We start from the raw sequence: 27,696 nt of genomic DNA, 5'->3' as shown, positions 1-27,696 counted from the left end.
ATAAAATACGGAAAGGTGTTGCGGGACCGGGAAACCCAGGCGGCCGGCCATGCCTTGGTTGTGGCCGGTCCCACACCTTGCAATCCCTTGTCCTTTCATAATTATTATTTCCATAATCTCATGAAACTTCTCCGTTTCAACAAAACTCATGGTTTCTCCATAGTTTCACGGTTTCATGAAAAATAATAATATAAAATAGGGAAAGGTGTTGCGGGACCGGGCTACCTGGTCGGACGGCTATGACCTAGCCGTGGCCGGTCCCACAACTTACAATCCCTAATCTTTCATGATTATTATTTCTCTCATCTCATGAAACTCCTCAGTTTGAGCAATAATCATGGTTTCTACATATTTTCTCAAATATTTCTCAAACCATGAAAAAGCCAAAAACCCAGATGGTCACATGACCGACTAGGCTACTCACGCCAAATATTAAAATATTATTATTTTTAATATTTTCCAAATTTTGATCAAACGAGCAAAGTTCTACTTGCTCATTCGAGCAAAATCAAGAATTTCAGTCAAAGATCGAACTCTTCTGAAAATTCAAAATATTGCTCAAACGCACATCAGAAAATACTGAAGCTCTCAGGACTGAGACACAGACATTATGGTGACACGGACATTATGGTGACACGGTCATGCTTCCTTGACCGACCAAGGCCAGCCCTAAGGCTTGCAAGGATCCGGTCCCACACATTCTTATAATTTTGACCTAATTTGCTCAATTGCTCATATTGGGTCCAAACTCTTTCCAACCAACTTAAAATTTGCTCAATCGACCATCAACTGGTCCCACAACCACCAAGGGACGTTTTCATGTCCTCTTGGCCGGTCCCTCACTTTTCCATAAATTAGGTTTTAATACCTAATGCTCAATCGAGCACTATTTCAATAAAATGATGAAACCAGCATCTAATCATCATTCTTTCACCAACTGGTCAACTCAGAACCCTGGTGCACGCTCATTCTAGCGATTAGGCATCACATGGTCGTCCATTATTCCATGTGGTCGGTCCCTCCCTCACTCATGACCTATTTTCAACAATTCATCAATTGATGAACAATTGATCAAAAATTAGGGTTTTGAACAAACGCTCCACAAATCATCATTCTGAGCAAGTTCAAACACTAATAAATTTATGTTGATCCAGCAATCAACATATGAATTAATTATAATATTCGGTAGTCTACCAATATTTTATTGGGTCACGTCACCAATAAATAATTCGTCGAATTGAGCAATACTTGCTCAGTTGCTCAAATATTGATTAAACTATCAATATTCAGTAATTTATCAATTATTCGTCGAATTGAGCAATACTTGCTCAGTTGCTCGAATATTGATCCAACTATCAATATTCAGTAAGTTATCAGTAATTTGTCGAATTGAGAAATACTTGCTCAGTTGGTAAAATATTGATTCAACTATATCAGATGCTCAGTTGCTCGAATTTACAATATTTGCTCAGACGAGCAATATCTAAGAACATCTAACCTGTTCAATCCATGAATCATCGAGCATTCGATCACTCATGCTCGATTCAACAAAACTTAGACTCATTGTCCAATCAGTCAACAACTGACTAATAAAATACACGTCTGCCTTGCAAACTTCACAAATCATGAGACATCAATCATGTCACATGGGGGGATATCAATTAGGGTTTTGGTCTGGCATCCTACGTCACGTGGATTCATCCACGATGAGAAATGTGAGTAAGTCGTGCAAACGGTTGAAGGAGTTAGCAAAGTAGTGGGTGGAAGTTTAACCAAGTCTCTGCACGACCTGGAATTGGTTTCACCATGATTTCCCACTTTCCCACTCTTTCAATCAAGAAACCGTCACACTTACAGGGATCAATGTGTTTATTCTGACAATATAAATAAGTCTCTGGATCCATGATTGAAACATGACAATTTTTTCGAGTCATCACTCTCAGGAATTCCATTAATCGACCAGAACTTATTTGAACTCAACTGTTCACATAAAACTCGCAGAAATCTTTAACACATCCATAATTGACTCTGGAATGGCCATTGACTTGGTTTAGGCTGGAGTCCTACAGATTGATCTCTTGAATATAAGCAATCCCTTTGCAGTGCATCTGTGTGAGGTTGAGCAGTTTGCTCGGTTGAGGAGTCTCGACAACACGTCCGTCTCTTCAATTCCCTAAAAAACCAGTGAACCGCTTTTCTCCATCTACATGATTAAAGCACAGAGGGAAAGGGAGGAAAGTGATCCTAAAAGGAAGAACAAGAACGACTCAGCACCTCCACAAAAACGTTATCGTGTTTTTCATACTGGAAAGATCGACGATAAGAACAAAGGCAAGATCAGTTGTTACCGATGTAAAGGAGATCACCTCATCAAAAACTGTCCTTTTCCAGCATTGGATGCATCAATGAAGCCACATATCAGTTGTTACCTATGTTGAAGAGATCACCTCATCAAAAATTGTCCCGTTCCAGCACCGGATGCACCAATGAGGCCATAAAATCCTAATCCAACTCAGCAACCAAATGGACAGAAACATTTCTACGCTAGACAGCCTTATCAATATCGCAGCAATGCACCGTTCCAGCCAAGGCAACAAAATACTCAAGGGAAGATGAATATACTTATTGAGGTTAAAGGGGAACCAGAAAATGCCGTAATTGAGGGTAATTTTCAAATTTTCAGTTCTCGTGCAAAAATTTTATTCGATACTGGTGCTACTCATTCGTTTGTGTCTCTTCGTCTAGCTGCATATTTAGGTTTGAAAAATGACCCCTTAGGATCCATGTTGAACATATATTCACCACTTGGGAATGTAGTAAGTATCAATAAGATTTGCAAGGACTGTGATATGACTTTGGGTAACCACAAAGTGAGTATCGATATTATACCAATGAGAATGCAAGAGTACGATGTTATCGTAGGTATGGACTGGATGTCATAGAATCAAGTTGTTTTATGTTGTGCTGAGAAGAGAGTTTCTTTTGTGACGAGGGGTGGAATTTGTGTATCTGTTCAAGGCGATAAATGGAAAGTGATGAACCCATCTATTTCAGGACTGAGGAGAGTAGATGAAACTGAAGAAGAGGTTTTGGTGGCTCCTCTCGCTTATCTTATTAAAGGTGACGAAGTCGTGGATACTGGAGAAGAGTTTTTGGTGGTTACAGAGTTTGTTGATGTCTTTCCAGACTCCTTTCCGGGGTTGCCACCGAAGAGGGAGATTGATTTTGAGATTGAGCTCCAGCCAGGGACATCACCGACATCTATACCACCTTATCGTATGGCACCTAAAGAAATGAAGGAATTGCGCAAACAACTTGGTGAGTTGACCGAGTTGGGTTTTATTAGGCCAAGTACATCATCGTGGAGGGAACCAGTGTTGTTTGTGCTTAAGAAGGATGGAACAATGAGAATGTGTATTGACTACCGCCGGTTAAAAAAGTCACAATCAAGAACAAGTACCCGCTGCCAAGAATTGACGATCTCTTCGATCAGTTGAAAGGAGAGATGTACTTCTCCAAGATGGATTTTCAAACAGGTTACCACCAACTAAGAATCCGATAAGAAGATATAAGTAAGACAGCTTTCGGTACCTACTATGGACACTATGAGTTTCTTGTGATGCCGTTTGGATTGACTAACGCACCAACAACATTCATGGACCTAATGAACAAAGTTTTCCGACCGTTTCTGAATAAATTTATGGTTGTTTTCATTGATGACGTTCTCCTTTACTCCAAGACCAAAAAAGAACACAAAGAACATTTGCGATTGATGTTGCAGAATTTGAGAGAACATCGGTTGTTCGCAAAGAGGAGCAAATGAGAGTTCTGGACACCGGAAGTGTTGTTTTTGGGTCATGTAATTTCAAGTCAAGGTATAGCTGTGGACCCTGAAAATATTTCAGTTGTAGTACAATGGAAGCCGCCTAAGAATGTGACTGAAATCCGAAGCTTTTTGGAATTGGCTGCGTACTACCGAAATGTAGAGAACTTCTCAAGGGTGGCTGTACCGCTTACTCGTTTAACAAAGAAAGACGTAAAGTTTGACTGGATGATAGAGTGTGAGAAATCATTCGAGGAGTTGAAGCGTATACTTACAACGACACCAATTCTAACAACACCAGAACCCGGACTTGGATATGATGTTTACTGTGATGCATCAGGGACTGGTTTAGGTGGAGTTCTTATGCAAAGGGGGAAGGTAATGTCTTATGCTTCGCGAAAGCTGAAGAACCATGAGAAGAACTATCCAACTCACGACTTAGAATTGGAATCAGTATTATTCGTACTCAAGCTTTGGAGACACTATCTTTACGGTGAAAACTTTGTCGTGTACTCGAATCACAAAAGTTTGAAGTACATATTTACACAGAAGGACTTAAACATAAGGCGACGGAGATGGTTTGACTTGTTGAAAGATTATGAGTTCAAATTGAATTACCATCCAGGGAAGGAAAATGTACTAGCTGACGCGCTTAGCCGAAAGGAATCTGGATTTATGGCATGTTTGAGAATGTTAGAAATCGTGAAAGAACATGAGTTAGTGGTTGAGCAAGACAATGGTAGAGCATACTTCGCACATATCGCAGTTGTACCTGAGATTTTGAAGAAAGTAATTGAAGCTCAAACAGTGAACATCGGACTAAAGGATGTGAGAGACAAGTTGGGTTCAGCAGACGTACCTAGTGGGTGTACTCTAGGAACCAATGAAGCCATATATTTTAAAGGGAGACTATGTGTTCCTGAAAATGAAGCATCACGAAAGGAAATCCTAACCATAGATCATAAGTCAGTGCTTACACTCCATCCGGGAAGTACGAAGATGTACCACTGCCTTGAGACGGAAGTTTTGGTGGAGAGGTATGCAGAAGGATGTTGCATTGTTCGTATCACGATGTTTGACTTGTCATCAGTGTAGATGGTGGATTTTCAACAAAGGCTAAAATCGTAAACTCATGATTATACGAGCCTCTGATCCAGCAATCAGACGTGAGTATCGAGGCACGGGTCTCTCATAAATTCTCAACGGAGAGTACTTTCTCTCAGAGTACATGTAGATATGTAGTCTCACGGCCGGACAACGACATATCTCATGAATATTGAACACTTTTAGTGATTATTTCTATATAGTATCACGAGATGGACGGCTCCTAGACAGCTTGCTCTGCTAGTATAGAGCGATAACGTCTTCAGGAACAAACAACGAGTTTACCCTGACTATATAAAGGATATGACTTACCGACGAGCTCATATCGGGATAATTAATGCTCCTAGACAGCTTTCTCTGCTAGTATAGATCCACAAAGTTAATTATTCCTAATTAAGATTAATTCTGCCGAATTCCCAGAATAATCTATTATTGCTCTTGTTCCATGGTCGAATCCACGACTGGTCCCATGGAATGGAAATAACAATTGCACCTATTCCATGGTCGAATCCACGACTGGTCCCATGGAATGGCAATAACAATTGTATTATCTCATTAGTCCGATTTCATGATCGAATCCACAACTGGTCTCATAAATGGTAATAGATAAATCTTGATTACTCCAATTCTGTGGTCGAGTCTACAATCCCATGGAATAGTAATGCTCACTTTATTATTCGGAATTCGTAGTCGAATCCTCAGCTGGTCCTATGAATTAACAGTAAACGTCTATTTATTTTATTAACCAGTTTCATGAATTATTCTCTACTGAATTTCATAAATCAGTAATAAATAATCAACCGGGTGTCGGAGCTACCTCTAAGTAAGCCCCGATTCAAATGGTGAAAGTGTATTCAACGACGATACACTAATAGTCACCGCACGAACGAGTATTTCAAAATACAACGAAACGATGAACCTATACAAAATAGGGAAGAAAATAATAAATAATTAAAAATATTGACCAGGGTGCTGGGAGCACGGACAAACGACCGACCGACCGTGTCGTGGTCAATCCCATGCCAGTTTTATATTTTTAATGCATTTTTATTATTTTCCATGATTTGATGAAAATTCTCTCATTTTATCAAATCTCCTTCGTCTCGGGGAAACTCCTCGGTTTCATGGTATTTTCATGTTCGTAAAAATAATATAAAATTAAGGAAAAAAATGTAGGGCATGACCGTTGGCCAACCGGCCATGCCTTGGTCCCAGCTGGCCCCACACCTCACGGTTCCTCATTATTTTTTTATTATTATTATTTCTCTAATTTCATGAAAAAACTCCTTGATTTCATGGTATTTTGCACAAATCATCAAATAATAAATAAAATTATGAAAACTTGTGGGACCGGGCCACTAGCCGGCCGGCCATGCCCTAGCCAGTCCCACATGCCCCTGTTTTATTATTTTATTATTATATATTTTATTTTTCCTTGAATTCATCAAATTCCTTGATTTCATGGTATTTCTCTCAAATTAGGAAAAATTCCCTCAAATCATGAAAAATACTTAAAAAATATATATAAAAAATTAATTCGTGGGAACGGCCCTTAGCCGGCCGGCCATGCCCCCACGGTCCCGCACGCTCGTGTTTTTATTATTTTAATATTTTTTGCTTCCTTGAACTCATGAAAACTCCTTCAATTCATGGAAACTCCCTAAATTCATCAAATTTCTTAAAATTCATGAATTCTTCATAAAATCATCAAAAATATTATAAAATTAAGGAAAATGGCACCACGGGACCGTGGTCACGACCGGCCGACCATGCCTTGACCACGGCGGTCCCACGCCTCCTCATTCCTTATTTTATAATTATTTTCCATCATCTCATGGTGTTTTCCTCAGTTTCGTCGAAACTCTAATTTTGGCATATTTTCTCGAATGGATACACAATTGCACGCCGGAAAATATCAACATTCTCAGGACTGAGACACGGACGCCTTGGGGACACGAGCACGTTATCTTGACCGACTAAGATTGGCTCTTTGGCTTACAGAATCCGGTCCCATCAATTTTCACAGTTTTGACCTAATTTGCACAATTGCACGTATTAGGTCCAAAACTCTTCCAAACACTTTTGGATTTTCATGAAGTGATCATCAGTCGGTCACGTGAAAACCCAGGGCCAGTCTCACGACTCCATGGTCGGTCCCTCATTCCGTCATAATTAATTAGGTTTTCTCACCTAAGGCTCAGATGAGCATTTTCGAATAATGAGTAAACCAGCACTTAATCATTCTTTCACCAAAAATCATCAACTCTTCAGGAGTTCATGTTATTTTTCTCACGTGAGCATGGACACTACATGGTCTATCCACGGTCCCATGTAGTCGCTTCCTCCTTCGTCCCATGGTTAATTTTCTGACGAACCATGAATTGATCATAAATTTATCAAATTAGGGTTTTCTGAATCCAAGGATCATCATTCCAGATTCCAACCTTAATAATTCTACGGTCATTAATCTTATTAATTATGTTCGGTTCAACGGTACTTTAATTAATATTTTGGTCACGCTGCCAATAATCCATCAGATGAGCAACACTTGCTCAGGCGATCAAATATTCAACAATTCATCACATAGGCAACACTTGCTCAGATGGTCAATCTTTGAATATTCGTTCGACAATCAATATTCAATAATCCATCGAACGAGCAATACTTTCTCGCTTCAACGTAAGAATTATACCTCTGTCTCATGACATGTTCAATTCATGAGTTTCATAACATCATGTTCAACTCAGCAGCTACATGGACACACCGTCCCATCAAACCACGAAGTCATCAATTGACTAACAAACCACGAGACGTCAATCATGTCACTTTGGAGGGATATCACTTAGGGTTTTGGTCTGGCGGTTTACGGCACATGTGTTCAAACACACGATGGAATGTGAGTAAGTCGTGCAATCAGTTGAAGGAATTCATGAGGTAGTGGGTGGAAAATCGACCAAGTCTTCATACGTTGAGAAAATGGTTTCAAAAACGATCTCCACTTCCCCACTCCTTGATTCCATCAACTGTCACACTTCACGGGATCATGGTGTCTACAATTCCAGCAATATAAATAAGTATTTGAATCATGATTGAAAAACACACAAAAAACAGAACATCATCAATCTCACGTCTCATCGACAACACGAGATCATCAACTCATCAATTGGGCAACTACTCTCAATTGAGCAATTTCAATCATTCAGAGCTTATCATATTCAGAATTCGCACACCCATAATCTTTGATTACCATTGATTCCGCACATTTCTCAGCTTCCCTCCTACAGATCAACCCATGCTCTCTTGTGACCGAATTTACTCTAGAACGGTCGTTGTCTTGATTTAGGCCGGAGTACTACAGATTGATCTCTCGAATCTAAAGCACCCCCTTCGCAGCGGTGCATCTGTGTGAGGTTTAACATTTTGCTCGGTTCGAGGAGTCTCCTACGTACGGTCGTCTCCTCAATTCCTTAAAAACCAGCAAATCGTTTTTCCCCATCTACAGATTGGCGACCACAGTGGGAGATCATTCTCTCGGTTGCAATCTCACAATTTCACAAGATGGTTGATCTTAGGTCAGGTTCAGTTATAAATCCCAACACAAACCGTGCTAGCACTAGTAACAACAACAATCAGAATATCCCGGAGACGATTCCGACCTCCAACACCGATGGTGGTGACATTACTCCTCCTCACGCCGAAGGTCATCCACTGTCCGGACGACACCCTGAAGAAGCCAGAGGAAATCCACCACCTACCATTCTTGATCTTATGAAAGCGCAGGAGACTCTTGCAAAGAATCAGACTGACATGGCTGCTACACAGAAGGAATTGTGTAATTATCTCAAAACTCTTACTGACAAGATGTCAGAGAAAACTCAAGAGAAGGGAAAAGAGAAGGAGAAATCTTCAGGCGACGATCCTGAAGTAATTCCAATCCATACAGTAGAAGACGACGAAGTCCGCAAAACTGCTGCAGACAACTCATTGGCGAAGAGATCATCGAATTTCATCACTCGCGAGGATCTGGAGCACCTCTTGGAGTACCGTGGAAAAGACAAAACATCGCATGTCCATCGTCATCAACCTCCTTATCCTGCCGCTACGCAGAGGATTCCACTTCCCAAAGGTTACGTTTCTTCAACCTTCACCTTATATGATGGAACTGGCAATGCTCGGAAACATGTCTCTCGTTTTCTCGAAGCCCTGGGAGAACATGAACATAATCATGTCGTTCGTCTCAAGAAATTCTCAAAATATCTGAAAGGCAGAGCATACACCTGGTATAACAACATCGCACTAGGGACTATCAACAATTGGGGAGAAATAGTTAACGCATTCTACAGGAAATACTTCTTCGTGTCAGAACAAGTCACCCTCTCCGACCTTGGAAGAATGTTTCAGAGGGTCGGTGAAAATCCCAATGATTATGTGAAAAGATTCAGAGTCCAAGCCCTGGATTGTCATGACCCAAACATCATGGAGCAACAATTGGTGGACTTGTGCATCAATGGAATGCTCCCGGTCTACATGGCCTTGCTGGAGAATCTTCGATTCCAGACTTTATTAGAACTTCACGAAGCCGCGAAGAGGTCCGCAATCACTGCACCCGCTCTTTTGGAAAGAACAAAGCCTACAAAGACGGAGGATTCAAAAGACACTCGAGGAAGCAGGCGTTTAATCAACAAGCAGTACAACCTGCAAACTTCAACAAATTTTGTCGCAGAAGGAAGTAAGCGAAAAGCAGAACCACAGCACAAGCAGACTTTCTCCACCCCTTTAAAGGCACACAAGAAGGAGAATTCGAAAGTCCCTCCTCAGCATACGGAAGATCCAGAAGCACCTGATTTTCCCTGTTCAATGGAAGAAGTTAATGAACTACTCGATGCGTGGATCCAAGATGGTGCAATCAAATTGCTTTATGTCAAGAAGGAACCAACTGAAGAAGCCATGGAAAATCCTCGGTATTGCCGCTTCCATAGATACGTCAGCCATCCCACAAGTGATTGCAAAATTTTGAATCGCATATTCAAAGAAAAGGTCGAATCAGGAGAGCTCAACCTGGGGACTGAGGGAGTACACAAAAAACCCCTCCCAGTTAGAACTTTTACCATCTCTGAACCTCATGTCAAGAAATCGGTCCAATCTCTGATCGAACATGTCTGCGAGTTGTTGTATCTTTCGAAAGCTCAAAGGAAAGACATGTTTGCTGCACTGAACCACATCGTGTCCGAAAAACGTCTGTTGATCCAAGAGACCACCACCGAACCTTCAGCCACCAACAAATAAATGTATGACTGGGGACTGCTCACCACATTTCACATTAAAGGAAATGAGTTCAAGAGGGCGTTCGTCGATGTTGGTACCGCTGTCAACATCATCCCTTTGAAAACTCTCAGAGCTGCTGGTATTACTCGACAGGAAGCCACCCACGCTCCCATAGCAATCAGGGACCACGAAGGAATTTCCAGAGACGCATACGGCTTCATCACTCTCAAAGTTACGGAAAGATTGATCTGCACTAAGGCCAAGTTTTTCATAATCCTGGAAGACCCTGGATACGACATGGTCCTTGGAAGAACTTGGATTCATGCTGGAAGGATAACGATGCCTTCAACACATCCTGTCATCGACAAGGATTCCGAGTCGGAAGACGAAGCAGAGGACGCACCACCGTTTGAGCATCTGGAAGAAGTAAAAACTCTGATGGGACTTACGCAGGAACTTGGAGAAAATCCGCACACCTTTGTCAGAAGGTTTCGAGCTCAGGCAAGTCTTATTCCTCCTCATGCTCCAATATTACCAATGTTCAAATACGCTACTATGGTCCAGGGACTTCTCCCCATGAACAATTTAGCAGTCATCAAAAGCTACGAGTGGGTAACTTCACCTCAGCAATATTACCCAATGGTTGGGTTCAGAACTTCTTCAAATCGGTCACTCCATCGAGAGGTTTATTGTTGAAGACCTGGCTAAGCATGATCAACACTATGCTGGATACTCTCTTCCGCGCGAGTGTCCATATGTGCCACAATCGTGGAATTCCGTCAAACAGGGAATTCCGAATCAGCGGAAGATATTCAAGGCACGATCGACCAAGCCTAACAAGTTTCATGAAGGGGACCTGGTTCTCAAAGCAGTTCAGCGCGGTCTTCATTCTACAAGGAACTCCAATTGGGAAGGACCATTCATGGTCGCTAAGTCCGTGGCCGGAGGATACTACAAATTGATCAACACAGATGAACCCTACCAGTAATTCACGAAAATTGGCTCAAGGCGTTTATCTGAAATTATTGGACATTTAGGTATTGGGCGTTCGAAGCATTCATGGCGTTTGGATTTAACATTTAGGATTTTCTTTCATTTGTATTTCAATTCCTCCAAAACGTTTGCAATACTTGCAATCAGTATTTGAATTCAGCAATTTATCAAAATTCAGTTCATATTTCGTAAAAGAAAATCTCTATCAAATCTACAAGAAAATCCTTAACCATCAGTCAATCCAAAACCATCTAAATATCAAAACCCAAGTATAAACCTCACATCTCTCAGAAGTTCAGAAGTTCAAGAGATAATCAAGGAAATCAGCAAGAAAAGGCTTTCGCTCATCAGCATCCTTCAAGATTTGCAAAGCCGCCCTCTCCTTGTTCAACTCCTCGGTCAGCTTGGAAATCTTGTCCTCCTTCTCCTTCACAGCATCATTGGGAAAGGGTATGTTCTTCTCACATGAATCCTTGATAACGTTTATTTGCTTGCGAAGCCATTTCACGTTGAGGCCAAGTCTCTGAATTCTCCAAGTTAAACTCCCAATCAAAGAGTATATCTGGAGTCACGTATTCCTAGGTCTGGCACGCATATCACTCACGACACGCAAGATAACGCCTACTTGCATGGTTAAAGCATAAGCACGCCCAGGATTCCTGTCAACGATCATGTGGCCAAACTTCTTCCATATGTCTCGTACAAGCGTGCATATCCAATGGGAACGTTGAATCCACCGACAGTTCATGATATGGGAGTGAAGTGTCAAAGGAGGATCGAAAAACTCCTGCAGTTGGATATTCATACACTATTATACGGTTCTCAGTCACTGGAGCGGCTTCCACAACCAAAGCAATAATTCCTTCGGTATTCTCCGCTGCTGTCTCGGTTTCTTCTATCACTGAGGCAACAACCATCTGGGTTTCCATAACATCAGTAGCGACCTTCTCATGGCCTTGAAGTGCAGGGATGGTTGTCTCTTCATCAATAACTCCAAATGGTTAGAGTTATCATCGTTGGCTCCAGTATCCTCAACTTCGGTATTTAGCACCTAATACGAAGATTACATGAGGTTAGAGTCACGAATCCAAAGGAGATTATGAAACACAGTATACCAGCAAGGCAAATCATCAAGGTTCATCATAATACATTCAAGGCACGAGCAAATAACATAAAAGTCATGAAAACACGTTTTACGATGAGTCCGTCTGAAGAAACTGAACTCTGCTCTGTACTAAGAGACGAACTGGGAGCAATACAAGGAATTTGAGGATGGTCATATACCATTCTCTTCGTATGGATGTCCTCTACGACATGTCAAAATTTCATGACAATCCGATGAACGAGCAAGTAGATGTGGCCAAAATATCAAGTGATGCGCAATCTGAAAAAGTCCTGGAAGTTTACTATTTCGCCTTTTTCAGGCTCTGAACGTGCTCAAAACTTAAAAAGCTTCTTTGTAAAGCTTGGAAATTTTCCGGGCTTGAATTTGCACATGCAGATCATCAAAATCCGATCCGGACGAAGATTCTACGGCATACTAAAAAGCTGGGTTCCGAATTTTCTGACGACGAAATTTGACTAAGTTTTCATATACGCACATGGATTCACATTCATTCATTCAAAAATCAAGCACTTTTATACTTCTATGAAGAAGGTACAGGTATATGCTTACTTGAGAGGTATCCAAAGCATTCAAGGAGTTGGGATTGTCCGTGTCAACGATGGGAGGATCATTACTTCATTCGCTCCAAATCCTTAGCACCGCCGTGTCTCTATTCTCAAGAGACGGTCGAGTGGCAGCACTTTCCATCTCCATAACGACATCCTCCTGGACATATTCTCAAAGCAAAAAAAAAACAACATTAGCGTTTCACAATAAAATCATACAACATGTACAAGATACAGCTTCTCCTTCATCGCTCAAGTCAGGAATTGCTTGCTCAAAGGCGGAGACCGAAGACCATCAATACTTGATGGAGCAAAATTCTGCAACGGAATAACAATATCGGTTTTCAAGATCCTAATAATATGGGCGAGAAAGAGACAACGAGGAAATATTGGAAACTCACCAAGCACCACTGGGGACTTTACGTATTAGGTAACAGCTTATAACCTTTATGCCTGCTTCTCCGCCATGAATAACCGCCTCAGTCTCTGAGAAATCTACACCGATTCGAGGTCGTATATACGACCGTCCTGTGGTGAAATCCAGTATATAATCAGAATACAGTTCTTATAATTTCGTGAAGATTATATTAAGAAACATACCTGAGAGCATCCTGGAGACGACTTTCGTTTATCACCAGAAATACTTCAATCTTGGTCGACTGAAATCATCTCAGCCGAAGGAAGATCCTTGAATGGAGGTCTGGGAAATCTTACAAAGCCACGCAAACGCCCAGTTGCTGATCCCAGAATTCTACATAACCTGGGGTTACATAGGCGAATCTATCAGAACCAGGAAACCAGTAGCTACTCCCTTCCACGTGAGTATGATCCAAATGAGTCCTGAGTTGCTCAACTGATGGCTTCCTTCTCGTATGGTTGGAACACACTGATCCATACCCATTTGTCGAGCTTCTATCAATATTATACTCCTCACTGAAAGCTCTCCAAACGTGGCTGATAGCAAAACCAGGGTGCAACTCAACATGAAATCTTTCGCCATCACTCATGCGCACCAGACGTCAAACTCGTGCTTTCTCCAGTATTGAAAGTCATCGGCTGAGAAACATAATCAGGGACTGACACCCACGGTCGAAAATTGAACTCAGATTCTTCATCTAACACATCAATGAAGCGTATTTTAGAACGAGGTGCTTTGTGGACCAACGCATGATCCTAGCTTATCTTTCTCAGGGAAAGTATGGCGCATCAGTATTCGGTCCTTGCAGAACATTACGTGGAGTAGGTGCATAATTCTTAAAGTGCTCCCACATCAAAGCTTGAAGAAACACGTGTTGGCATAACACTCAATCTTCATGAGAGCCGTTCGACACACTGGTCTATAATCAAGGAGTCCAGGTTAATACAAGGAGCCTAAGAATAAACTACCTATCGGAAGGTTGCTCACCTTGAGCCATCTTAATAGCAAAGGGAATCACAAAAGGCTTCAACAAGTTTCCACTGTCTTCAAAAACGTCTCTGGACAACCATAACATAGAAAGCAGCAATGGGTAACATACCGTCGATGGGTTTATCGAAACCTCGTCTTTGGGCCACCAGTGTGTCAACCAGGAAGCATAGCATCCTTTACTACCAGCCTTATTCGCTTTCTCCATTGCACTGTCAAGACATGAGAAACGGCGGTCTCCTCATCTGAAAGATCCCCAGGAAGATTGCCCGTGATTGGGAGATGCATCAGCACCACGTCTTCCAAGGTAATGGTAAACTCTCCCATCTACATATGAAAGTGTGAGTGGAATGCACCAGCGAGCAAACAGAGCCACAATACCACTTGCGTCATGATAAATGAACAACTCTCCAGAAGCTGAATAGCTCTCGTCACCTGCGCCTGGTCGAGCATAGTCCTCACATGAGGAAAACCCAACATATGCCTCGCCAGCCGGCAAATTTCTCCAAAGGTCGTCGAGAAAGCTTAAACTCTATGATTGATGAGTGAAGATCCCTCGTTCAAGACAAAATCGAATCACTGTCTTAGAGTCACCAATTTCTTCTAGTACAGTTCTGGGATTTATCAAAAGACGATACACTGGGGATTTCAAATGTTGCTCAGCTCCTGGAATATCTTTTTCAAAAATGCATCATCTATGTTCGGACATTAATCCCAGGGTTTCGTCTTCGTCTCCCCCAACGAAGTTTCATCCATGCATGTCTCATCTCTGAGATACCATCATCAACGCACATCTCTTCCCTCGAGGCGTCGTCAGCTTGGGAATTGGTCATCTTTGCTGAGCTGAAAAGGTTCACACTACATTCTACTTCAGTATGCCGTCCAGATATAAATCAAGGAAATACAAGCAAAATGGTATCTTAACTCTTACCTTTTATACTTCACTAACAATAGTGATAGTAATGCTAGAGTTAACACCTCAAATCGTTCGTTCTTCGAAAACTGCAAAACGAACGAAACTTTATTAATTTCCGAAACTGATTTTTCATGAAATCACGGACACAATTTTCATAATGTGAATTCACACAACTGACCTATGAAGTTTATAAATAAAATATTTCATCATAAATATATTGTCTATCTTCGAAGGTTCCTCAAAACCACGCTTTGATTTTTCAAAAACAGCAATTAATGCAACTTGCATACATAAATTCTCAAGATTTTTATCTAATGAAACAAATTCATGCAAATAAAATATACCATCATTTTGCACAATATGTCCGCTGCATATAAAAAAAAACTATTTTTCCTTCGTATCGTCGTTATTTGTCTTTAAACGAAGGATTATTTCAAAAATTTGTGAAAGCTCACATCTCATACATATGATAAAGTTTTTTTATTTACATGAAAGCTATAAGAAAATTTTTATCACTGGACACAGTTCATCATATGAATTTTCCTTCGAGTCGTCGTAATTTGTCTTTAAAACGAAGGATTATTTCGATTTCGTGAAAATTTACTCCTTTTATGATAAAACCGTGGTACACATGAAAGCTCATACACTAAGTTTTATCACTGGACCTAGGTTCATATACTAAAAAAAATCTCCTAAATCAGGGATTATAGTTAGTTTTCAAAACTAACGATCGAACGAACATACGTTTTCAAAAACGAGGGTTTTTCATAAAACTCACACTAATATACACACTGTATAACTTCATCATGATCAAACATGAACAACCATGATACTCATGGACATCAGAAAAAAAAAAAAAAAAACACCTGGGCGAGTTGGCCGGAATTTGGCCGGCGGCGGCGGCGCTTGAGTTCAGGAAATTTTCTCCTGTTCGTGAAGGTGAGGGCGTGATGGAGAACTGGTCGTGGAGGAATAAAAAAAAGGATTAATCCCTTTTATATTAATTTTTATTTCCAAAACCTAATTTTCTAAGGATTTCCTTATTGGGCCCGGCCCGCGAATCCTAACCGACCATGGACTCGTCGTCCAAACCAGCAGTTTCACACCAATTTATGCTCATCAAATGATGCTCTAATCATGACACTGAAGCCTTCATCAAGTCATGGTTTGCTCATACTCTCGAAATTCGGTAATGTCCTAACTTACGACTAAGTTCAATTACTTGTATAATTTATTGCCGCAAAATCACCATTCAATGCTGACTGAGGAACATGGCTTTCCTCAGTAAGCAAGGGACTTAATGTAGATGGTGGATTTTCAACAAGGGCTAAAATCGTAAACTCATGATTATACGAGCCTCTGATCCAGCAATCATACATGAGTATCGAGGCACGGGTCTCTCATGAATTCTCAACGGAGAGTACTTTCTCTCAGAGTACATGTAGATATGTAGTCTCACGACCGGACAACGACATATCTCATGAATACTGAACACTTTCAGTGATTATTTCTATATAGTATCACGAGATGGACGGCTCCTAGACAGGTTGCTCTGCTAGTATAGAGCCACAAAGTTAATTATTCCTAATTAAGATTAATTCTGTCGTGACATTCACTACTGAATTCCCAGAATAATCTATTATTGCTCCTGTTCCATGGTCGAATCCACGACTGGTCCCATGGAATGACAATAACAATTGCTCCTATTCCATGGTCGAATCCACGACTGGTCCCATGGAATGGCAATAACAATTGCTCCTATTCCATGGTCGAATCCACGACTGGTCCCATAGAATGGCAATAACAATTGTATATCTCATTACTCCGATTTCATGATCGAATGCACAACTGGTCTCATAAATGGTAATAGATAAATCTTGATTACTCCGATTCTGTGGTCGAATCTACAATCTCATGGAATGGTAATGCTCACTTTATTATTCAGAATTCGTAGTTGAATCCTCAGCTGATCCTATTAATTAACAGTAAACGTCTGTTTATTTTATTACCCAGTTTCATGAATTATTCTCCACTGAATTCAATATTTGTAATAAATAATCAACCGAGCATCGGAGCTACCTCTAAGTAAGCCCTGATTCAAATGGTGAAAGTGTATTCAACGACGATACACTAACAGTCACCGAACGAACGAGTATTTCAAAATACAACGAAACGATGAACCTATGCAAAAAAGGGAAGAAAATAATAAATAATTAAAAATATTGACCAGGGTGCTCGGAGCACGGACACACGACCGACCAACCGTGTCGTGGTCAATCCCATGCCAGTTTTATATTTTTAATGCATTTTTATTATTTTCCATGATTTGATGAAAATTCTCTCATTTTATCAAATCTCCTTCGTGTCGAGGAAACTCCTCGGTTTCATGGTATTTTCATGTTCGTAAAAAATAATATAAAATTAAGAAAAGAAGTGTGGGGCATGACCGTTGGCCAGTCGACCATCCCTTAGTCCCAGCCGGCCCCACACCTCACGGTTCCTCATTATTTTATTATTATTATTATTTCTCTAATTTCATGAAAAAACTCATTGATTTCATGGTATTTTGCACAAATCATCAAATAATAAATAAAATTATGAAAACTTGTGGGACCGGGCCACTAGCCGGTTGGCCATGCCCTAGCCGGTCCCACACGCCCCTTGTTTTATTATTTTATTATTATTTATTTTATTTTTCCTTGAATTCATCAAATTCCTTGATTTCATGGTATTTCTCTCAAATTAGGAAAAATTCCCTCAAATCATGAAAAATACTTAAAAAATATATAAAAAAAATTAATTCGTGGGAACGGCCCTTAGCCGGCCGGCCATGCCCCCACGGTCCCGCGCGCTCGTGTTTTTATTATTTTAATATTTTTTGCTTCCTTGAACTCATGAAAACTCCTTCAATTCATGGAAACTCCCTAAATTCATCAAATTTCTTAAAATTCATGAATTCTTCATAAAATCATCAAAAATATTATAAAATTAAGGAAAATGGCACCACGGGACCGTGGTCACGACCGGCCGACCATGCCTTGACCACGGCGGTCCCACGCCTCCTCATTCCTTATTTTATAATTATTTTCCATCATCTCATGGTGTTTTCCTCAGTTTCGTCGAAACTCTAATTTTGGCATATTTTCTCGAATGGATGTACAATTGCACGCCGGAAAATATCAACATTCTCAGGACTGAGACACGGACGCCTTGGGGACACGAGCACGTTATCTTGACCGACTAAGATTGGCTCTTTGGCTTACAGAATCCGGTCCCATCAATTTTCACAGTTTTGACCTAATTTGCACAATTGCACGTATTAGGTCCAAAACTCTTCCAAACACTTTTGGATTTTCATGAAGTGATCATCAGTCGGTCACGTGAAAACCCAGGGCCAGTCTCACGACTCCATGGTCGGTCCCTCATTCCGTCATAATTAATTAGGTTTTCTCACCTAAGGCTCAGATGAGCATTTTCGAATAATGATTAAACCAGCACTTAATCATTCTTTCACCAAAAATCATCAACTCTTCAGGAGTTCATGTTATTTTTCTCACGTGAGCATGGACACTACATGGTCTATCCACGGTCCCATGTAGTCGCTTCCTCCTTCGTCCCATGGTTAATTTTCTGACGAACCATGAATTGATCATAAATTTATCAAATTAGGGTTTTCTGAATCCAAGGATCATCATTCCATATTCCAACCTTAATAATTCTACGGTCATTAATCTTATTAATTATGTTCAGTTCAACAGTACTTTAATTAATATTTTGGTCACGCTGCCAATAATCCATCAGATGAGCAACACTTGCTCAGACGATCAAATATTCAACAATTCATCACATGCGCAACACTTTCTCAGATGATCAATATTTGAATATTGGTTCGACAATCAGTATTCAATAATCCATCGAACGAGCAATACTTGCTCGCTTAAACGTAAGAACTATACCTATGTGTCATGACATGTTCAATTCATGAGTTTCATAACATCATGTTCAACTCAGCAACTACATGGCTCATCGTCCCATGAAACCACGAAGTCATCAATTGACTAACAAACCACGAGACGTCAATCATGTCACTTTGGGGGGATATAACTTAGGGTTTTAGTCTGGAGGTTTACGGCACGTGTGTTCAAACACACGATGGAATGTGAATAAGTCATGCAATCAGTTGAAGGAATTCACGAGGTAGTGGGTGGAAAATGGACCAAGTCTCCACACGTTGAGCAACTGGTTTCAAACACGATCTCCACTTCCCCACTCCTTGATTCCATCAACTGTCACACTTCACGGGATCATGGTGTCTACAATTCCATCAATATAAATAAGTCTCTGAATCATGATTGAAAAACACACAAAAAACAGAACATCATCAATTTCACGTCTCATCGACAACACGAGATCATCAACTCATCAATTGGGCAACTACTCTCAATTGAGCAATTTCAATCATTCAGAGCTTATCATATTCAGAATTCACACACCCATAATCTTTGATTACCATTGATTCCACACATTTCTCAGCTTCCCTCCTACAGATCAACCCATCCTCTCTTGTGACCGAATTTACTCTGAAACGGTCATTGTCTTGATTTAGGCCGGAGTACTACAGATTGATCTCTCGAATATAAAGCACCCCCTTGCAGCGGTGCATCTGTGTGAGGTTTAACATTTCGCTCGGTTCGAGGAGTCTCCTCCGTACGGTCGTCTCCTCAATTCCTTAAAAACCAGCAAATCGTTTTTACCCATCTACAAGCAGGTAAAGGCTGAGCATAAGCGATCAGCTGGACCGTTGCAACCGTCAAAAATAGCCGAATGGAAGTGGGACTTCATCGCAATGGACTTTTAAGGGGTTTCCCTAAATCTCAGCAGAGAAATGATGGTGTGTGGGTAATCATCGACCGTCTTACGAAGTCGGCACATTTTCTTCCAGTGAAGCAAACAAATACTGTCCTCAACCTGTGCAACTTTTATATCAGAGAGATTGTTAGACTACATGGGATTCCTTTGTTGATCGTTTCACACCGAGACCCGATCTTCATATCAAAGTTCTTCAGCAAGCTATGGGTACTAATGTAGATATGAGTACAGCCTTTCACCCACAAACAGACGGTCAGTCAGAGTGGACCATCCAGATGCTGGAAGACATGTTAAGAGCTTGTGCAATCGATTTCAAGGGAAATTCGAGTGAACAAATACCTTTAGTGGAGTTTGCATACAACAACAGTTACCAATCTAGAATTGGTATGGCGCCGTACGAGGCTTTATATGGAAGACCTTGTAGAACTCCTTTGTGTTGGGCCGAAGAGAGTGAACGAAGTGTGTTAGGTCCTGAAGTGATTTAAGAGACTACCTCTAAGATCAAAATCATTCAGGAACGACTTAAAACAGCACAAAGCCGACAAAAGAGTTATGATGACTCAAAAAGAATACTGTTGGAGTTTCAAGTTGGAGGAAACGTCTTCTTGAAAGTCAGTCTAAGACCCGTCATCAAGAGATTCGAGAAGAAAAGTAAGTTATCTCCTCGTTACGTTGGACCTTTTGAGATTCTTGAAAGGGTTGGTGAAGTCGCGTACCGCTTGGCTTTGCCACCGCGGTTAGCAGATGTACATAACGTGTTCCATGTATCGATGCTATGGAGATAAAATGCAGACCCATCACATGTTATTGAGTGGAAGGACTTGCAACTGAACGACGATATCAGTTACATTGAAAAACCATTGCGGATTAATGGTACAAGGGAGCGAAAACTATTAAGATGGTGAAAGTGGTATGGCAACATCATACTATCGAAGAAGCTACTTGGGAGCTCGAGTCTGACGTGAGAGACAAGTACCCGGAGCTACTTGAAGGTAATCCTCATATCTCTTCAGTTTAATTTTGAATTGCGAGACACAATTCATTTTTGGGAGGTAATGGTATGACAACACAAGTATTTTTGTTTGGGCCTTGAGCCTTAGCCCAACCCATATGAATGGTTGATTAGCTAAGTAATCATCACTCAGCAGCATTAGTGAGCATAAGTAGTATATGTAAGAAAGATACTAGAAATTCTGAGCATGATTGACATGTGTGTGACATGAACTACAAGGGGCATAATTGCCTTCTCCTTCTACCTTCCCATCTGGGGTTTTAAAGAAACATTTCTTTTGTTTTCCTACTTCCTATCATCACATTTTCTACTCAAATCAATTTCCAGAAGGAAACAAATTTAGTTTCAAATTCCAAATTTGAGTTGGATGCAGTCTTGGTTATCGGCTGAATTCGTCTTCTAAAAAGGTAGGGGTTATTTATCATTCTATTTCTTTATCTCCTGATTTTCAATTCATGTCGATTTAAATGCAATCTGCAATCTTCTGTTCTTGTCCAAGACTATTTTCAAATGGAGCCATTTATACAAATCTGAAAATTTGTTAATTGGGACGTTTTCACTGCCGTGAAATTGATAAACTTTGTCCATAAACTTACCCCAAATCTCTCCTGTTCTTTTTGATGATTTTGTACAACGCAGTGCTCATTCCTTACATGTTTAACTGTGTGCGATTTGGATTTATAAGTGTTTTTGTGAAGATTGATTGCAGCCTCTAGATTTAGTTTTCCATCATAAATGAAGCAATGAATTGAATTTTGAGCTAGACTGTTACATGCTTGCTAAAATGACCCAATGAGTTCCGTCTTTGAAATGGTGATTTTGATTTTGAATTAACGTACAGATTTACCATGGATTCATGTCTTACCATTTGTTTTATATAAATGCTTATGAAAAAAAATGGACTCACTGAGTTTCCATTACTTTTCCGTTAGCTCTACAAATTCAAAGGATTTTATACGCAATGTTTTTGTCTTAAGGCACCAGTAAGCTTGTTTTTCAAAACTCCATGTTCATCATTTTGATTTAATAAACATACTTCCTTACATTTAACTCCAACGGATGTTTCTGTTATGCTCAATCGATAATTAAATTGTGTATGTGCCTTGAAATGTTCTGAATGTTATGGTTTTCGAATAACGTGGTAGCAAGTAGGACATAACAACTGGTCATGGAAAACTATGAGAGTTATTAGATGGCAACTGGCCATGGAAATAGTTGAAATGGCAACTGGCCGTGGAAATCTTAGAAGTGGAAACTGGCCATGGAAATATTGGAAGTGGCAACTGGCCATGGAAGTAGTAGAAATGGCAACTGGCCATGGAAATCATAGAAGTGGCGACTGGCCATGGAAGTAGTAGAAATGGCAACTGGCCATGAAACTGGTAGAAATGGCATCTGGCCATGGAAATCTTAGAAGTGGCAACTGGCTATGAAACTGGTAGAAATGGCATCTGGCCATGGAAATCTTAGAATTGGAAACTGGCCATGAAAACTATTAGATGGCAACTGGCCATGAAATTCTTAGAATTGGCAACTGGCCATGAAACTTCATTAGATGGCAATTGGCCACAGAAAATTGTAGAGTTGTTTGTTCTTGACTTCAACTTTTTATGGTGGTTATCATTTTTAATTATTTAAGGCTTGTATTCCTCTATAAATGTTCTTACTGCTGCTCCCTGAGTAGTTATTTATGTTTCCGAAAGCACCATTTTTCGTTATGAACTCCTACTGGGCATTGCTCACCCCTTTTTCTTGTTTTCCTCCGCAGAGTACGAGAGGAGCTTGCAGCAGTAAGCTAGGAAGAGCTTACGTCAGGCCTTGAAAGCACAGAAAGTTAGTATTTTGTTTTGTTTAATATGTATATCACAGGGATGGATCTGGGGTAGTTCTAATATCGGCTTTCGACCCATGTTTTTATCTTATTTTGATGTGTACATAAGGGAAATGCTAAGGTTTTATTTTGATGTACATTAGCCGCCTCTCTGAACTTGGGTCTAGGTATATACATTTCCGTCTGTGTAAACTTCCACTAATGTGTTTGGTGTGTTTAACGGTTGCTTGGGAAGTGATAACATTTCGAATTGATGTACTGTGTTGAAGTTAGTTTCCCCTGTATTAACCACTCCAGAAAAATGCATAATCCCCGCTATACCATCGAGACCCTTTTACATATAAATTTAATAGTTAATTACTTCGTATGCTGTCTAACCTTAGATGTAGTGTATACCTTTGTATTCATGCATGTGCCTTTTCTTTCATTTCTCCCTGTCTTCATGTACTTTGATTATTCAGCATATGTGTACATGACTATAATTCCAACTACTATTATGGGTATTAAGTGCCAGACCTGCTTATGTGTTTTAAATCTAAAGAACTTAATTAAATTTGTCCTTGCTATATTTATACAACGGTTTTCCAGCTGAACCTTAAACTACTATGTATCCAAATGTGCTGCCTACGCACATATTATCTAATTTTCATTTTGGGCCTTGTCTAAGCTAACTTCATAGGAAGTGAGGTGTTAAGTGTACTAAAAAAATAAATGTGTACCCCCTTTTTTTTAACAAAAATACTTCTACTTATTAAAACAAGAATGTATTTGTACCCACTAGATGTCTATGTTTGGGACATTTTGATTTTGGGAGGATTCTCATTTCCCATCTCCTATCTTGCTGTTGATCTTGAAATTTTATCACTACTTCATTTTCAAAACTATGTACCGTTCTGTACTTTGAGTGACACACCGGAGTTTCGCCTTGCTGAATGGGTTGGAACCCAATCCATTTAGAATGGAAATTTATCTGTCCGTGACAGTCTTAATACAGTGTGGTGTTCAAATCTAGACTAGGTCCCGGGGTTTTTCTGCATTTGCGGTTTCCTCATTAACAAAACTTCTGGTGTCTGTGTTATTTCTTTTTCGCATTATATTTTTTTATATTATTGAAATATCACAGGTTATGCGTAGTTTAATCAATTAGTAAATCCAACATTTGGTTATTGATTGAAATTGATTGACACTTGAACATTGGTTTTTAACATCGTTCAAGTTATTTCTCATATCAATCGGCCTCACAGATTTCTATCTGTTCGATTGCAGATTGTGATGAGAAATTGAGATATAACTCTTGGATGTTTTTCCTTGACTGAGTCTGATTGTCCAGTTGATTCTCTTGGAATTATATTGGAGTTAGTCCATACATATTGTCAAACGAAATGTTGGGTGTGGTTGTTAGACCCCCGCTTTTTTCAATTGGCATCTAAGCAGGAAAACACATTAAAGTCCTCGCAAGTCTGCGTTTGTAGCAATCTGACTCTATGAACCGATGCGCTATCTCTATAAACGTACCGCCAGTCTTTGATGGCTCGAATTACTTATAGTGGAAAATTGCTATGCGTGCCTTTATTCAAGCACGTGATTTTAATCATGGTTATATGTTGTTAATGACTATTAATCCTCAAATGGTATAATAGACGGTGTAACTGTTGCAAAGGATATTGGTAGATATGAGCCTGACGAGATTCTCGCTGCAAAACAAAATTCTGACGGCTTAAATGCTATCATACATGCCATTACCCTAGATCTTCAACACCATGTGACTACGTGCACTCAGTCTAAAGATGCTTGGGATATCTTAGAAACCGTATTTGAAGGGAATACCTCTGAAAAGGAAGATAGGATTCAAAACTTGAATTCTGATTGGGAAATCTTTCTTATGGATGATGAAGATTAATTTGATGAGTTTAATCACAAAGTGTCCGAAATTGTTAATGCATCTTTTGCATTGGGTAAGACTATTCCTGAAAAGGACATTGTGATCAAAATTCTCAGATTGTTACCAGCTAGATACGACTCTAAGAAATATGTCATCGTTGAAGGAAATAACCTTGAAACATTTTCCAGAAACTCACTCATCAGACAGTTAAGAGTTCTTGATCATGATCAGAGCACAACCAGAACATCCGCGATCAATGTTGTGACCAACACAAGTAATTCTCCTAACTTGGCTTGGGCTGATGATGTTGTTCAAATCATATTGATCCTAATATGTCATTAATTTTACAAAAGATCAAGGATATTGTGAGAAGAAGCAAAAGGTCTGAGGAACATCTCTCTCTCTCTGATGCTTCAGATGATACAATATAAGAAAAATCAATTCAATCGGTCAATCCGCATACTTCCGAAGTTTGCACATAAATTTCAGCTCTCACAGCAGAAACTTCTACTAACTCAAATTCTGATTCAGAATGCGAGTTTGACACTGAGATTTTTGAATCCTTGGATAGAAATGAAGAAATTCACCAAGAAAATCTTCAACTAAAGATGAGGTTGGAGAAACTTGAATCATCACTTCAGGTGAAAATCTTGAGATTGACTGTCTTAATGATGAATTCACCAGAACCCTGTGTCTAAAAGAAAAAGAGATTAATACTCTTAAGTGTGACCTGCAAAGGTTGTCTGGAAGCTCTGACAAGATTTCATCAACGTTATTTGGTCAGAAATCTTTTAGAAACACAAATAGTTTAGGGTTCAAAAGCAAGACTATGAGCACAAATAACTCTTTTGTTCCGTTCGGTTCTGGAATAATAGACGTTAAAAGTTGTGATAAACAGGAGTTAAATCTGCAAAACGAAAAATTCATCTTTGAATTGTTTGTTTTGTGGAAATGCAAATCATCTTCAAAGTAAGTGTTGGAAATTCAAAAGGAACAACATAAAAATGGACAAACTTCAAAATGACATGCAAAGGATGAATCTGCCTTTGGGTAACAAACAGGGAACTCCTGAAGACAAGAAGAAGTCTAAGAGAACCAGAGCCAGACGAGGTAAGAAGTCTGTTTATAGATCAAACCTTGATAAGTCACCATGTGACACAAGATGTGAGCATTCTGCTCACTCCATCACTATCTAATTATAGTGATGGATGCGTCCTCATTATTAACTTGAGAATATGAGGATTGTATCAAGGTTGCTCAAGTCTTGTATAGTTGTTAATCACTTATCCTCGATTGCTTAAGTTTATTTAAGTTAAGATTTACAATTGAATATTTTCTTATTAAAATTAGATAACGGATCATGAAATGTAAGGACTTATTCAAAGTTTTGTTTAGGATTTACTTATCCAGTACTCTATTTATATTCATTTGTGACCAAAATGTCCTTCACTATTTTCTTTGAAAGATACAGTATCATGGCTCATGTAACCAGAGGTACCACAAAAAATGATGCAGTAGAAGCAGTTAATGTGTATCTGTGTGAAGGAATCCAATCCTCAAGGAAGAAAAATGAGAAGTGTTCAGATGATGAAAAAGGTTCCTCCTATAACTGCTTTTTTATCTTTTTGTCAAAATGATTGAAAAGACGAGGGTACCCAAATATACCACAATCTTAAACTTTTCCACCTATAAGTCCTCTTACTGAAAGTGATTGTCTATGGACTGAGTCGAGACAATACAACGAATCGGTATTCACACTTTGTGTGATCGTCTATGGATACGAGATCGAGACAATACAACAATCAAAGTGTGATTACTTGATAATAGGTTCAGACTTAACCAAACTCTATAGGATCACTATCAAGTAATACAGAGTTAACGTTTGTGTAATTTACTTTAAATTATAATAACAACAATTATAATTACGGAAAATAAAAGTAATTGACACAACAAGATTTTTTTAACGAGGAAACTGCAAATGCAGAATAACCCCGGGACCTAGTCCAGAATTCAAGACTCTCAGAATTCAGACGCTATACAAAATCAAACCAACTTCGTATAGTTGAGACCAAGCAACTAAACCTATAGTTCACCTAGTTTCTTCAGTATCCCTGCGCTTCCGACATTCGATAAGTGCATGCACTGGAATATTTCCTTAGGTTCTTATTCCAAATAGTAAAGGAACAACAAATCTGTTCGGTAACAACTCTATTCAATCTCAGTGATATGAGTTAGACAAAGGCTCTTCTGTTTAATCCAATAAACTCCTTTGTCGGGTTTAGATCTATCTATCCAACAACTACCAAAGTAGCAGAGTTTAGATTTTACAATCAAATATAGAATGTACCAAGATACTATATAGTGATGCCGATCTACGCAATTAATCAATCAAATCTACCAAGGATAAACCGATTATAGTTGGATCCCAGCAGATCAAGTTTTGTGCACACCAAAGATATGAAACCAATAAGAAATCTTCCTTGTCTTCAAATCTTCTTTAATCTTCAATAAACACCTGCACACCACAACTTGAATCTCTTGTGATGAATCACGCACAGAGCAGAGTCTGTTAACAATAGATTATCGCAAGACGTCTTTAGATCTACAAATAATTCTAAAGATCCCGTCGACACTTCGATCTAGTTTGAGTGAATCTTATATCAGAAGAGAAGATTCTCAAGAATAAACAAACTAGGTGCAATCAAAGTTCAACAACCGTTAGTCAATCAAATCAAATCGAAAACTAATAATACTGCAACTATCAAGTTTCCCACCAACGGTAGTCGTAGAGCTTCTTAATCCCACATAAGTCTTTAAACGATAGGTCGTAAGGGATTTCCCCTAATTAGGGTACTTTCCTCTCCGAATAGACGGCCCCACCAGTAACAACACAACAAGCTATTTTTACTGGCTCTTAGGATAGTT

The 27,696-nt window shown here is 39.6% G+C and overlaps 1 long non-coding RNA gene across 1 annotated transcript; it reads left to right on the top strand.

Annotated features, from left to right (window-relative positions):
• Positions 1-21,228: 21,228 nt before the first annotated feature.
• LOC113362064 lies at positions 21,229-23,161 on the top strand. Its single transcript, XR_003365530.1, has 2 exons — positions 21,229-21,465; positions 22,827-23,161. It is a non-coding gene; the product is annotated as an uncharacterized LOC113362064 (long non-coding RNA).
• The last annotated feature ends 4,535 nt before the right edge of the window (positions 23,162-27,696 follow it).

Source organism: Papaver somniferum, chromosome 3, assembly GCF_003573695.1.
Source record: "Papaver somniferum cultivar HN1 chromosome 3, ASM357369v1, whole genome shotgun sequence".
Classification (NCBI taxonomy): Eukaryota; Viridiplantae; Streptophyta; class Magnoliopsida; order Ranunculales; family Papaveraceae; genus Papaver; species Papaver somniferum.
This window is presented reverse-complemented; position numbering and strand designations above follow the sequence as displayed.